The sequence below is a fragment of the Cebus imitator genome, unplaced genomic scaffold (assembly GCF_001604975.1).
Source record: "Cebus imitator isolate Cc_AM_T3 unplaced genomic scaffold, Cebus_imitator-1.0 Scaffold94, whole genome shotgun sequence".
In the NCBI taxonomy this organism is placed as follows: Eukaryota; Metazoa; Chordata; class Mammalia; order Primates; family Cebidae; genus Cebus; species Cebus imitator.
The window spans coordinates 4,329,610-4,343,513 of record NW_016107409.1 but is presented as its reverse complement, the minus strand read 5'-3'; the positions used below and the strand labels follow the sequence as shown (position 1 = coordinate 4,343,513).

General features: G+C 41.6%; 1 protein-coding gene and 1 pseudogene across 9 annotated transcripts in view; both read left to right on the top strand.

Moving 5' to 3' along the window:
• LRCH1 (leucine rich repeats and calponin homology domain containing 1) overlaps nucleotides 1-13,904 on the top strand; it is a 210,455-nt gene that overhangs the window by 83,993 nt on the left and 112,558 nt on the right. The window lies entirely within an intron of this gene.
• LOC119472324 lies at nucleotides 4,280-6,561 on the top strand (annotated as a pseudogene). The gene has a single exon (XR_005201459.1). The product of XR_005201459.1 is annotated as a translation machinery-associated protein 7-like (transcript).

The following is a 13,904-nucleotide window of genomic DNA, read 5'->3' as shown; positions in this document are numbered from 1 at the left end:
GGCCAAGGTAAGTGGATCACTTGAGGTCAGGAGTTTGAGACCAGCCTGGTCAACATGGTGAAACCCCATCTCTACTAAGAATACAATAAATTAGCTGGGTGAGGTGGTGCATGACTGTAGTCCCAGCTACTTGGGAGGCTGAGGCAAGAGAACTGTTTCAACCTGGGAGGTAGAGGTTGCAGTGAGCCAAGATTGAGCCACTGCACTCCAGGCTGGGTACGGGACAAAATAAGTGCTCAATAATAGTTGGTGGCCGTAAAGACTGTGGTACTGGCAGACCCCCATTTGCTAGTAAAAAAGCATTTTTGAGCCTGGTGCCACATATCTGCCCCATACATATGCCTGTGTGGTCACAGTTATTGCCCACTGAATCATAGTGGAGACCTCTAGAATAACACTGGACAATTTTTCATCATTTTTGTGTCTACTTTAGCATGAGATTAATATACTACAGTGTGAACGTCAGGGGAGAAAAGAAGATTTTCTAACAGATTTAGATTCAAATTGTTTGCAAGGCAATTGATAATGAAAAGATAAAACCTACTTACTCTTCAGTTTAAAGCATAATGCAAGAGACTTGAAAGAGGGTAGACTTCTGAATGTATCCCATAAACAGTACCCTTTTTCAAAGCTTTTGAGAAAACTCTTGTTTTAAAAAAATGTGAGCAAGAATTATTTGTTATTCATGAATTCTAGATGTGTAAATTGTGTGATCAAAATGAGAGGAAAAAGAGAAGTCTCAAGAGAATAAGCATTTTGTCTACATTTAAGTTTTTTGGAAATGATATGTTTGAAAATAATATACCAGTTAAATATATTTGCTTAAATTATTTAGATAAACTGTTTCCATTGTAGCTTCTAGTAAATAGTAATAGGAAATGGTTTCTATTTTATTGTCAACAATTTCATTACTTTTTAATTCAGCAAAAAGCTTCCAAATAGATCTGTAAAAAAGACTGCAGAAATCCTCTGAAATGAATATCTATTTCTAGCCTTAAAATTCATGTTTCCACAATGGAATATACTATATTCAGCCACCATCACAAACATGTCTTTCTTATCAGTGCTGCTCTAGCTAAATGTGAACTTTAAAAATTGGAAAATCAGGCGCTTTGTAGACAGTTCACTCTTTGTTTCGTATTTTTGGGCTAGGGAAAAAAAATTGCCCAAGGAAGTATTTCTGGAAGGAGTGTAACTTCTCAACCAACATAGTAGTTTAGCCTACAATATTTTTTGTTGTTTTGGGAACTGATAGTGACCCTAAATATAACAAAAGGCTATTGATTTCTAAAGCATGGATCATGTTGGTTCGTAAAAAGTGAGTGATGATGACCAACACAGTTGGTCAGGGTAGCCGCAGAATACCATCGTCATTATTGAATTGTTTAATAAACACTTTGGGCAGAGTGCTATAGTGGAAATAAACTACATGTTGGTTCAGGAATTCCTACCCTAGCCCATGACCCATGGAGCCAAGCCGTCACATTTCAAGAAGTGATGGAAAAGAGACAGGCATTGGCCTCATGGTTGCAGCTGCTGGAAGATTCTTTCGTAGTTCATTTTCTCTCCTCATTTTTCACATTTTTCAAGGATGATATCACACATGGTCACTCCTCATTTATATGCATCTTCCAAGCCTGCATTTTAGCCAAGGCATTTCTCATGGGCTCCAGACCGACCATCTAGTGGTCAACATACTCTCTACTTGGTTGCTCCATAGATACCCCAAGTCAAGGCGTGAAAATCTAAACTGATCGTGACTTTCCTCTCCCACCATCACCTCCAAATCAGTTTCTTTTCCTGCGTTTCTTTTGATCAACTAGCACATTTCCAGTCATTCATTCACGTCAGAAACATCCAGATGCTGCCAGCTCTTCCTTTCTCCTCATTTTCTGTGTTGAATGGAACACTAAGCTCTGCCAATTCTACCTCACGGTTGTCTTCCCTGGCCGTTCCTCCTTTCTGTGCCCCCTGTCTTCACCTTATTTCAGGCCCTTCTCATTTCTCACCTGGATCTTTTTAATGACAGCCTCTAGCGGCTGGCTCCCTGAATCCCTGCTGGCCGTTAATCCCATGTCCCCAGCCGTAATGCCAGTCACAGTTCTCACGAGCTCTTCCCTTCCTCCCCTCTTCACCCAGGCTGTGCCTGGTAATCTGGAGTGAATTTTCCGCTCCATCCTGACAAACTTCCAAATATTTATCCAGAGATCAGCTTACAGGTCCATGCCTCTTTGAAACCTTTCTCAACCTTTGCCGAGTTGAGATCTAGCTATGGTGCTAAATGTGGATCTAACTCTTCATACATTTTCTCTTGTTTGCTTATCTCCCCTCCTGTCAGTCTGAGTTACTTGAGGTTGTGAATTGAGTCTTATTCATGTCTGTCTATAATACCTAGCATGGTATGTCATTTGTAGCAGGCATCCATCAATGACTGAGTGAGTGAGCGAACACGTGGGTGGTTTTTTTCTGGGGTGGGAAGGGTTGGGAAGGTAGCACGTAGCCAATGTGAGTCTCCCTTCAGCCTCTATGAGTTTCTGATGAGCAGGCTTACAGGGAATGACTTCTCTTGACTCTTTAACAGTTAGATACATGCTCGGGGACCAGAGCTGTAGAATATAAACTAGTGGTTTTTAAAAGTTGTACTTGTCTCTATAAAAATTGGTGTTTTTGTTTGTTTGTTTGTTTATTTGAGATGGAGTTTCGCTCCATCTCAATCTCCATCCTAGCCAAGACTAGGGGAATGTAGTGGCACAATCTCAGCTAACTGCAATTTCCACCTCCTGGCTCCAGGTTCAAGCAATTCTCCTGCCTCAGCCTCCCGAGTAGCTGGAATTACAGGCATGCATCACCATGCCTAGCTAATTTTTTTTTTTTTTTTTTTTTTTTAGTAGAGACAGGGTTTAACCATGTTGGCCATGCTAGTCTTGAACTCCTGACCTTGTGATCCGCTCTCCTTGGCCTCCCAAAGTGTGGGATTACAGGGCTAAGCCACTGCGCCCAGCCCAAGATTGGGTTTTTTATAAGCAAAGGTAATGAGGTTGAACACAACCAAGTGAACCCAGTGAATTACATGCATTTCAGTGAGGCGTCAGTATGCACTGCGGCCATCCCAGAGGCCTTACTTTCAATTCATAACCACTAGCTCAAGTGGGCCTTTACTGCCACCCAGCACTCACACTGCCTTTCTCTTCTGCAGGGAATTTCCCATAGTCTGTTCACTACTTCACACTTTCTCCTGCATTTAAACCTTTAACATCTCCCCATTCCTGCCACTCAGCTAACCGCGCTTGCAGGGAATCAGAAGGAGCGTCCCTGTGTACCTGACACCATATCTCCTCAGTTGTCTGCATTTGCTGGCTAGTCTCCCTTGCTGCAGAGGAATTGTTGACGTGCCTGGGAAGGCCACACCCCCACTTGAAGGATCCAGTCCCTCCTACCTTTTTAAGGACACCACTCCCTCAGTTGTCTCCTTTCTTTTCAGAATCGTCAGTTTTCCCCTGTCTACCAAGCTATTCCCATCAGCATACAAACATGCTGATTTCTTCCCCTGGTTCCATGCTCCTCTCCAGCTTCCGTTCCATTTCTCTGCTCTCTTTTACCTTGACTTGGCTGTACTCATTATAACTTATTCCTCTCCTTTCAATCTCTCTCCTTGCAAAGTTTTTAAAGCTTTAATTATGGTAAAGTATATACAACATCCAACTTACCATCTCAGCCATTTTTAAGTGTGCAACTAGGTAATGTCAAGTACATTCACATTATTATGCCACCAATCTGCAGAATGTTTTCATCTTGCAAAACTGAAACTCTGTACCCATTAAACATTAACACCCCATTTTCCCTCCTCCAAGCCCCTGGCAACCACCTTTCTACCTGCTATCTCTGTGAATTTGAGTATTCTGGGTAATCTTCCATTCTCTCGTGAACCCAGCTTCATCAGGCTTTTGCTCCTACATTCATTCCCCGTCCACTGCTTTTCTCAGGGTCACCTGCGGCCTCCACTTGCTGGATCTGACAGTCATTTCTCGGTCTTTGGCTGATTTGACCGGGCAGCAGCCACAGGCACAGTGGGGCACTCCCTCCTCCTTGAAATACTTTCTTCACTTGGTGTCCAGGAACCTGGCTTGCCTATGTTTTCCTCCTTCCTCACAGACTACTCCCTCTTAGTCTTCTTCCTCTTCTTGCCTCTGTAGGTTGGAATATCCCAGGGCTCAGTGCATGGCCCTCGTCTCTAACCTTCACTCACCCCCATGGTGATCGTTGTAGTTTATGTCTTTCCGTGCCATTTATACTCATGCTGTCCCCGAGCTCCAGCTGTGCACACTTCCTTACCTGCCTGTCTAACTGGTGTCTAAACATTTGCATCTCCAGAATGACTCCTGACCTGCCCCACAATATCTGCCTTAGGCATCCACATCTGAGGACGGCAACTCCCTTCTCATTCTTCCAATCTCTGAGGCCAACATTGGGAGGCATGACTGACTACTTTTCTTTCCTCTCAAACCCCCATCTATTCAGCACATTCAGTTGGCTTTACTTTCAAAAGATATAACCTGAATGTGACCACTTCTTGTCACTTCCACTCTGCCACTCAGGTCTAACCGCCATCTTACCTCACCTGGGTTGTCACCTCCTCCCTGGCCTCCCTGCCTGCCCTAGATTCCAAACACAAATCTAGTGAGAAGAGCCTGTGAAAATGTGAGCCACTCTCGGCCCCAAGCCCTCCAATGGCCAGGAAATGGCAGAGTTTTACAGTGGCCGAAAGCCCTCTGTGATTGCCTACTCCATGACCTCATTGGTTTCTCTTTCTGATTTTCTCACCCTTGTTCCCTCAGTGGGGTCACACAGCCTTCCCTGGTGTCCCTGCAGTATGCTATCCTGCTGCTACCTTAGGGCTTTTCTGCTCGCCGTCACTCTGGGGAAAGGCTCAGCCCCCAAGGATCCCATGCCTTCTTTTCTTCCTTCCATCAGATCTGCACTCAGATGTCACCTTGGTGGTGAATTCTTCCCTGGTCATCCTGTTTAAAATTGCCACGCCTCTCCCACACTTCCTAGTTCTTATTCCATCTTTTTCTTTCTAGCACTTAGCAACCTGTAACATGCCATGCATTTTACTTGTCATTTGTGTTTGTGTCACCCCACTGGAGGGTGGGTTCTTTGCCAGCGTCTGCTGGGTTTGCCCACTGCTTAGAACTGTTTCTGGTGCATAGTCGGTACAAAACAAATATTCCTTGAGTGACTGTAGGGAAGAAGCTTTCACAAAACAGAAAAGTGTAATTAATTGCCCATTTCAGCCTCCTCAACTCTAGGCTTCATTTAAAATTTCAAGTTCTTGTGTAATCCAAAAGAGAACAAAACTGAATTAAACATTGCCTCAAATGATATCTGGTTTCCAAGGACATATAGGTGAAATTATAATTTAGGTTGCTGTGGATATGCTTATACATATAAAATATTTATGACAAATATAGTATTTGTACAAGAAAATTACTATGGATTTGCAAATCGATTCATATAAAATTAATTTTCTTATGGGACATTAAATATAAGTAACTTTAAATTTTCTGAATTATATTTACTTAAAAATATCACTGGCAATATCTTTGAGGGTTACTATTTTTTTGGATGAAATTTGTGACAATGATTCCTCCTTTGGCTTCTTCAGCAATATGTTAAAACTGGCATGGAAACTTTGAATAGCTTTTGAATTTTTGCCTTGTTTGAAATTTAACAATTACTGATGTAATCAATACCATATGGTACAAATTTTGAATTCTGCATGACTTGTATTTCAAAATGATGGCTATTGCCTTCATTCTACTTTACGTTTAACACGAGTATTTGGAAAACCTGAGTAGTGAGTATTCTGGTTAGTAGAACGATTATTTACTCCAGGTAAAAGGGAGGATTCATTTCTTTATCTTGGAAGTCTCTAAAATACATACTGATACATTTCCATCCCAAGTTAACAAGTCTCTTAAGAAGAGATTTTGCTGGTGGCAGGGACGGGGGAAGGGGCGGCAGGCGCCATGTCCGGCCGCGAAGGTGGCAAGAAGAAGTCCCTGAAACAGCCCAAGAAGCAGGCCAAGGAGATGGACGAGGAAGATCAGGCTTCAAGCAGAAACAAAAAGAAGAGCAGAAGAAACTCAAGGAACCAAAAGCGAACGCTGCGGGAAGGGCCCCCTGACCACAAGTGGAATTAAGAAATCTGGCAAAAAGTAAGCTGCTCCTGGTCCCTGAGGAGATGGTGACCCTTTATTTCATCCATGTTTAAACATCTGTATTCCCTGCCATAGCATCTTTTGCTACCTACAGCTGGAATTAAGTGTTGTCTTAGAGCTGCTGTACATTTAAGAATAAACTTTTGTAAAAAAAAAAAAAAAAAATCTGACAGTAGCTCATCAATTCTTTTGTTGTTTTCACTAAGTCATTCCTACCATAACTGTGAATTTAAAGTAAAACCAACTCAGAATCTTGCCAGAGTCTGCTCTTTGGTCCGCGTTCTACCCTAACCTTGGTATCACCTGGAATTAAACCAATTCGTTTGAAAGGAAAAAAAAAGAGGGACAACAATTTTATCTTTGCTAACTGAGTATCTTACGTGGCCTCATGCCTAAGCTTATTTACTACACATTGTATTAAAATTTTTAAAAAGTTCGACATGGCACTAAAAGGCTTTTTAAAATAGGAGCGATCAAATCAATCACATATGTGAACGTGTTGCATCTACTGCAGAACTCTAGATCCTCTTGACCTTTGCAGGGGGTGGGTAGTTTCGGCTTTCCTTATGTTTTTATTTGTTATTTGTAAAGGATATAATAAAGGAAAATCTAAGTCATTGAGGATGATGGTTAACTGAAGTGTAATAGGCTGTTTTACAGTATTGCACTTCAAAAGCTTCCAGCAAAGATAAAAGTCCTGGAAAAAAAACTTTCTGGTTTGGTCATTTTTATTATGAAAGCCATTCTTTTCTCCAGCAAAGAACATTTATTTTATGGTTTAGAGTTTCAATATTTATGTAATTAGCAACTCACAGCAGTGCCTTGTTTCATTCTTGATTATAATCGTGGAATGATGATAAAACACCAGCAAAGCAGCATCTGTAGAGTCCACACAGCCTGCTTCTCTGCGTTTTTTCTGTCTCCCTGTAGAGAAACTCATTCTCCTCTCTGATCCCAGCATAGTAATATAAATTTGGGCATGCAGAAGGTCAACGTTCCTTAGCGTCCTTGGGATTCATTTTCTTTGCATTTCCCAAATTACTCACCTTGCAGCAATTGTCAGATCCCTTAACTAGTAACTAGTCTTCTTTGAATTATGGTATCACTGGCTGGTAAGAGACTGTTACCAGCTGCTCAGCTTTAGTCAGGCAACAAGGTATTAGTTACACTTCAAATATTTAATTGTGTAATTGAGTGAAGGACTATTTGAGCTCTAAAGCCTCACAATGGAAAGTTTCTGAGAACTCTGCTCTCCCTGTCACACCCCAGAGAATCCCTAGTCTCCTGCCCTCCTCTCATGCTATCTGCATGACTGCTATTAGCCTGCTCTGCCAGGAAGATGGCCCGACACACACCCCTGTTCCCTGCCCAGGGTCTCGGGACCCCTGTCCCGAGCAGAGTCCCAAGCAGTGTTGTACTGCCAGGAAGCCCTTTGAGCTCTTCGGCACCCTTGGGGACCCATATCCCTGCAGTTATCTGTACTCATGTCTATTTCCCACACTTCTCTCTAGAATTTAAGTCATGAGCTGTGTGTCTCCCTCCCTGCACTGGGAGATTATCAGAGGAGGCCTGGTGTTCTCATTATATTTCATTTTTTTATCTGTCATATGTTAAACTCCAGACACCGCTAACTGCTTTGCATGCAAAATCTCACTTTTTCTTCTCAATGTTGATAAGGTACAAATGAACCAAGCACATATAGTTGGCACTATGATGAGTGAGGGAATAGGTACACTGATCATTGAATGGAGCTAGAGAAAACTCTTAGGTAAGTTGAGTACTAATTTAGTGGAAAGAGAAACCTTCAAACTAACTTACAGATTTTTCACTTAATATACAGAACTATTATTTTTGTATTTGTGTCTCATGGAACCTAGTAATAGCTAACATAATAATGATAGAGGTTATTCACTCTGTGGCTGGCACTGCTTTAAGGGCTCTGTGTGTATCATCCCATTCGACCCTTCCACTAATTCAGGGGAGCCAGTACTAGTAATATCCTCATGTCACTGATGCAGAAACTGAGGTGTGGAGAAATCAAATAATTGCTTCCAAGTTCATGCAGCTAAGTGGTGGGACCAGAATTTGAACTCAAGCTGTCTGACCTGAGGACCTGGAACCAGGCTGGCTTTCCAGCAGGAAAGACGGTGTCTATCTTGGGCTGAGTGGGAACGTGTCACTGAAGACATTGGCTCTTCTTTCTGGAGAAAATATTGGGGACCTGGTCAGAGATCCCTTACTTTTCGTAATAAATATTCAAGGAATATTTATTAAGCTCTTATTGTACAACAATGAACAAAGATCCTAATCTTTATGGAGCTTACATTCTAGGAGGGGAAGAGAGAACATTCACATCTATCTTCATGACTAAATTACATATAGTAATTTAGTAACGTTGCTATGTTAGGTTATTTATGTGCTAAGATAAAAAGAAAATATAGAACAGAGGAAGAAGGTTAAGATGGTTATGAAAGAAGTTTCAAGTAGGTGATCAGGGAAGACCTCATGGTTCATACTGGATAATTACCACATCTCTGCTGTTTGACCTGACTTCTTTGTTGACCTGTTAAGAGATGCAGGCTGAGATCTTGCCTCACTCAAAACTTGTAGGGAACCGCTTAATATTTCTGCCCATTTAACCCTGGAAGCGTTGGGTGGTTTAGTCTGCAGAATCGGGGTGAGTCAGCCCGTGGGTTCTGCTTTATTGGCTGGGTAGCACTCCCTTATTGCAGGGCGGTTCTGAATGTGTGCCCTGTGGGTGCTGAGTCATGGGGCTGGGTGGGGTGTCTGGAGGAGTGGGAAATGAGGGTCAGACACCAATGACGTTGTGGAGCTGAGAGAGGAAGTTCAAGATGGATAGAAAGATGTAGCTGAGATTCTTCTAGAGAGACCCTTGCCCGCCTAGGTGAAGATGGGAATGGATTGTCCAAAGAGGGCAGGTGACCTTATACCCTACCTCTACCCAAGGACTGTCTCCACCAAGGCAGTGGTCCCAGGAAGAGCAGCAAGAGGGTGGAGATAACAGAGCAGCCCTGTCAGTACTGGGGAAACAGTGGGTTCCATGCACTTTGTGGTGGGCCAGGGCTTTAGGTTAATAAGTGACAGATTCATCTTTTACCCAGATACTGAGCTATCATGATGAGTGCTAAGATTCTAAAATCAAATTTCCGTGATAACATGTTTATGGTGTCATCTGGTCTTGCTCAGTAGGACTGGTAATGATTTTGACTTTCACAATGAGATCTTCTCTTCTGACCATGAAACAAGATGTTGCAAATGAGGTTCCCAGCTGTCCTGGTCTGTCAGCACGGCTGATCGGTGGCTCTGGTGGCTGAGAACTCAGGATGTTGTTTCTGGAGAGTGGGGAACTGGTCCAGATCCTCCTGAGGCACCACTTTCCTTTTTCATACAAAAACAACACGGTGCTTCCAATCGTGCTGACTGCACACCAGATTCCATTGACTGTTTTTCTACCCTACCCTGCTTATTTTTATTCATCTGGCTACTTTATTTTAGGGATTTGCAAAGCTTGTCTTGGCAGTGGTGTCTCTTATTGTTTTATTTCTGGCCACACGGCTTTCATGTGAATGCTTCAATTAAGAGGCGGACGTGGGGAGGACGTGGTTCTGGGGTTCCGGTTTGCTGCCTAGGTGTGTTTGCACAGACTGAGCTGTGGTGACCCAGCTCTGCGCTGCAGGCATAGACCCAGGCTGGGATTCCAGCAGGAAAGGATAGTGCCCACTGTGGGCTGGATGGAGGATACATGGCACTAAAGATATGGGCTCTTATTTCTGGAGAAAATATTAGGGACCTGGCCAGAGGTCATTTACTTTTAGTGCAGAGCTATAGAATCTTTTTAATACCTGGTGATCAGACACCTGAAATGGGTCAGTCTTTTTTTTTAAACAAGCTTTACCCACATGAACAACTGATCTTGCCTGCGTTCAGCCCTAAGAGGCACAATCAGTAGATTCAAGACACGACTTTGGTGTCATGCAAACCTGCTTTAGTTCTTGGCTCCGCCACTGATTAACTCCATGTCATTGGGGAAGTTACCCAACCTCTCTGGTCGTTACTGCCTGCATGTGACTGGGAATTATAGCAGGACCTGCCTCACTAGGTTGTGATGAGGATTACGTGAGGCGAAAAAAAACCCCGCAAATTTTCTGCGATTATGGACAACTCAAAATATGCAAAGCTCCATTCCAGGTCAGATTCCTGTTGCTCGGATTGTATCAGAAACTAGCTGAGGAGTTCAGAGTAAGAATCCAACCTAGCAATGCGTAATTCTGGATCGGGTAAGATTTTCTTTCCCAAATTAGGCTATTTCTCAGGGACTAGCCTGGTATTCAAACCGGACCCCTTCCGGGAACTACCTCTGTCCTTAGGAGAGCAGCATCTGTGGAAGCTCGGTTTAGGTAGAGAAAGCTGAAATAGGCTGTGTCATCTGCTCACCTGGGTTTCCCATACATAGCACAATGGGAATCAACTGGACATCTCAAGAATCCTGATGTCCAAGTCACACTCTAAAGTTTCTGGGTATGAACTCCAGGCATTAGGACGTAAAAAACAAACAAACAAAAACTCTCCAAATGATTCCAGTGTGCTAACAAGATTGAGAAATAGTACACTAATGTTGTGTTTAGGGAAATAGCTCATAAGCCTAATCACTAACACCTCGATACAAGCGATACATAACAAAGACAAACACAAATTCTTGATCTGCGTTTATCTCTAGCTTTTCAAAGCTTACCTCTCTTTCTGTCCCTCAGACCATACTGTGTCTTTTCACAGCCCTTGGCCCATTTGCTCCCCCCTTATTTGGTCATTCAAGATAAAGATATGAATTGCCTTTTTAACATTTTCCTGTTATCTATGAGCTCTTATTCTTTCTGTCTTTCCTGAGAGGGAGAACCTTCATTACTCACACCTCTATGTGTCTGCCATTGTGAGTGGTGCCTTATGGCATGGCTCTGCCCTTTCAAAGGCAGAGTTAGGAATGCTCATATCTCTCAGTGAACCGTGAACTGACTGCCCTCTCAAGTCTTTAATTCAACTAAGTTCTAGATTCATTTATCTATCTCTTTTTCTCTCTCTTTTAAAGAGGGACCAGATGTGTTTTATTTCTTGGTTATCAGAACAAAAAAAATTTTGAACATGTAAGTGTATCTTTTGCTCCCACTGTTTGTCAAGGGATTATCCATTCTGGATGATCAGAGTCAAAACATCTTGATCCAGACTCACTTCCCCTTCCCTTCTAGGTGTCTTCCCCATGGTAGGTTCTCAAAGACACAAGATGACTAATCTCATCTCTTGAGAGGCTCTGACCAGCCCTTAGCACAGCTGCTTCTGGGATGCCAGGAAAGAAATTACTTGGAAGGAAAAACACCAGAGTTTCCCCTCACATCTGGAGATTGTGGAGGAAAAGAAGCGGGGAGAGCAAATATAATCTGTATTGTAAATAGTAATGAAAATAGCAGACTTATATACTAATTAGAGCCTTATTCTAGCATGTTTTTAGTAAATTGTTATTAATGATGCCATTAGTAAGTTTCGCCCAGAACTGAATATTAGCTGAATTTGTAGGTCGTTTTGTAATTTATTTTTCTTACCATCACATTTTTCCCAAGTGTGAAAACAGAACACTCTTAGAATTCAGATTATAGGATGGAATATATATTCTACAGTGAAATGTCAAATTCATTAAAATAATGTACCAATATTTAATTACAGTATTTGTGGGTTTGCATTATATAACTTTTTATGATATTTAACTGTTGCTATTATGATGATGAAAGAATTTTTTTGGATTTTGAATATTTTTGACTTAAAATATTTGAATTCAGAATACATTTGACTTATTCACATGAATCTTAACTTTGAAAAGAATGTTAGAACTCATCTAGTTTTATATACTTTAATATTACCTATTCAGAAATAGAGGCTTAGAAAATTGAGTAACTTTCTCAAACATCTCAGGTGGTTATAGATTTAAAACTTGTCTTCTGCTCTTAGGTTAGAGTGGTTTCTCTTATTAATTTGATGTCCCATTGCCCTTTAAAAGGTTTGTAGCTGTCCAGGCATGGTGGCTCATGCCTGTAATCCCAGCACTTTGGAAAGCCCGGGGGGTAGATCACCTGAGGTCAGGAGTTTGAGATCAGCCCAACTAACATGATGAAACCCTGTTTCTACTAAAAATACAAAATATTAACCAGGTGAGTAATTCCAGCTACTCTGGAGGCTGAGGCAGGAGAATCGCTTGAACCGAGGAGGCAGAGGTTGCAGTGAACCGAAATCATGGCATTGCACTCTAGCCTGAGCAATAAGAGTGAAACCCTGTCTCAAAAAAAAAAAAAAAAAAAAAAGGTTTGTAGCTGTGTAGCAGTATTACTAAAAAACTACCACTTTCTTCTTGCTTAAAGAAACATTAGGGACACTGAAATCACAAAACACTATCATTATCTAAAATAGTTACTCAAATATTCTATATCTTTTTCACTCAACTAGATAGTATAGTTCAAGCAATTCTCAGAAAAGGTAAAGTTTGGAATGTAAACTGGACCCTCAGTGGAACTTTGTTTGAATTGAACCTGAAGGAAAGGACACATGTAAGTTTCCTGGGCAAGTTTCCAGCACCGTAGCACATCAAGATCGCCTCATGTAGTAAAGAGTTTCAGGAAGAAAGAACACGAGAGACTTCTGGAATTCTTTTCTATTTAGATTCTAAACATTCATGAAAGGAAGCTTGCTTCAATATTTTTCTTAATTTAATATGAGGAACTTCACAGTTTGCTCTGGCCTCTTTTTAAGTGAAACAGAATTCTTCGTGTAGAGAAAGAATAAGACTGCTGATGACAGAATGAGACAGGTGTGTATATATGCATACACACAACTACGTATGTCATAATGTGTATATACTACATATCATAACCAAATAAGCAACACATCGATATTTCAGAGGCACGAAAGTACCTACAGTGAGAAGTCTTCCCCCTGTTCACTCCTGCGTGCCTAGCCAGAGATCCTTTCTTCAACAAACACTTTAAACAGTTTCCTGTGTAGCCTTCCAGAGATAATCTACTTACATTAATTATGGAAATATTCATTAAAACCCACAAATACTATACGTACTGTCTGACAACTCACTTTGTAAAAACATTTAGAATATATTTTGTAGTTTGTTTTATATCAGCATGTATAGAGCGGCTTCATTGATTTTTATGACTGCATAGTATTAGTGTTCCATTATGGAATATAATATTTAACATTACATTCTATCACACAAAATAGAATTCATATTATGTTAATGTTGATTGATCTAATTTTAGCATATTTATGATGTTTGTTAATAGTATATTAATACTTAACTAGTCCTCTATTTTATTTGCCTTTCATCTTTTGCTGTTTGAAACCATACCGGCCAGGCTGGTGGCTCACGCCTGTAATCCCGGCACTTTGGGAGTCGGAGGTGGGCAGATCGCTTGAGGCGTTCAAGACCAGCCTGGCTAACATGGGGAAACCCCGTCTCTACTAAAAATACAAAAATTAGCAGAGTGTGGTAGTGCATGCCTGTAATTCCAGCTACTCAGGAGGCTGAGGCAGGAGAATCACTTGAATTCAGAAGGTAGAGGTTACAGTGAGCTGAGATCACACCACGGCACTCCAGCCTGGGTGACAGACTCC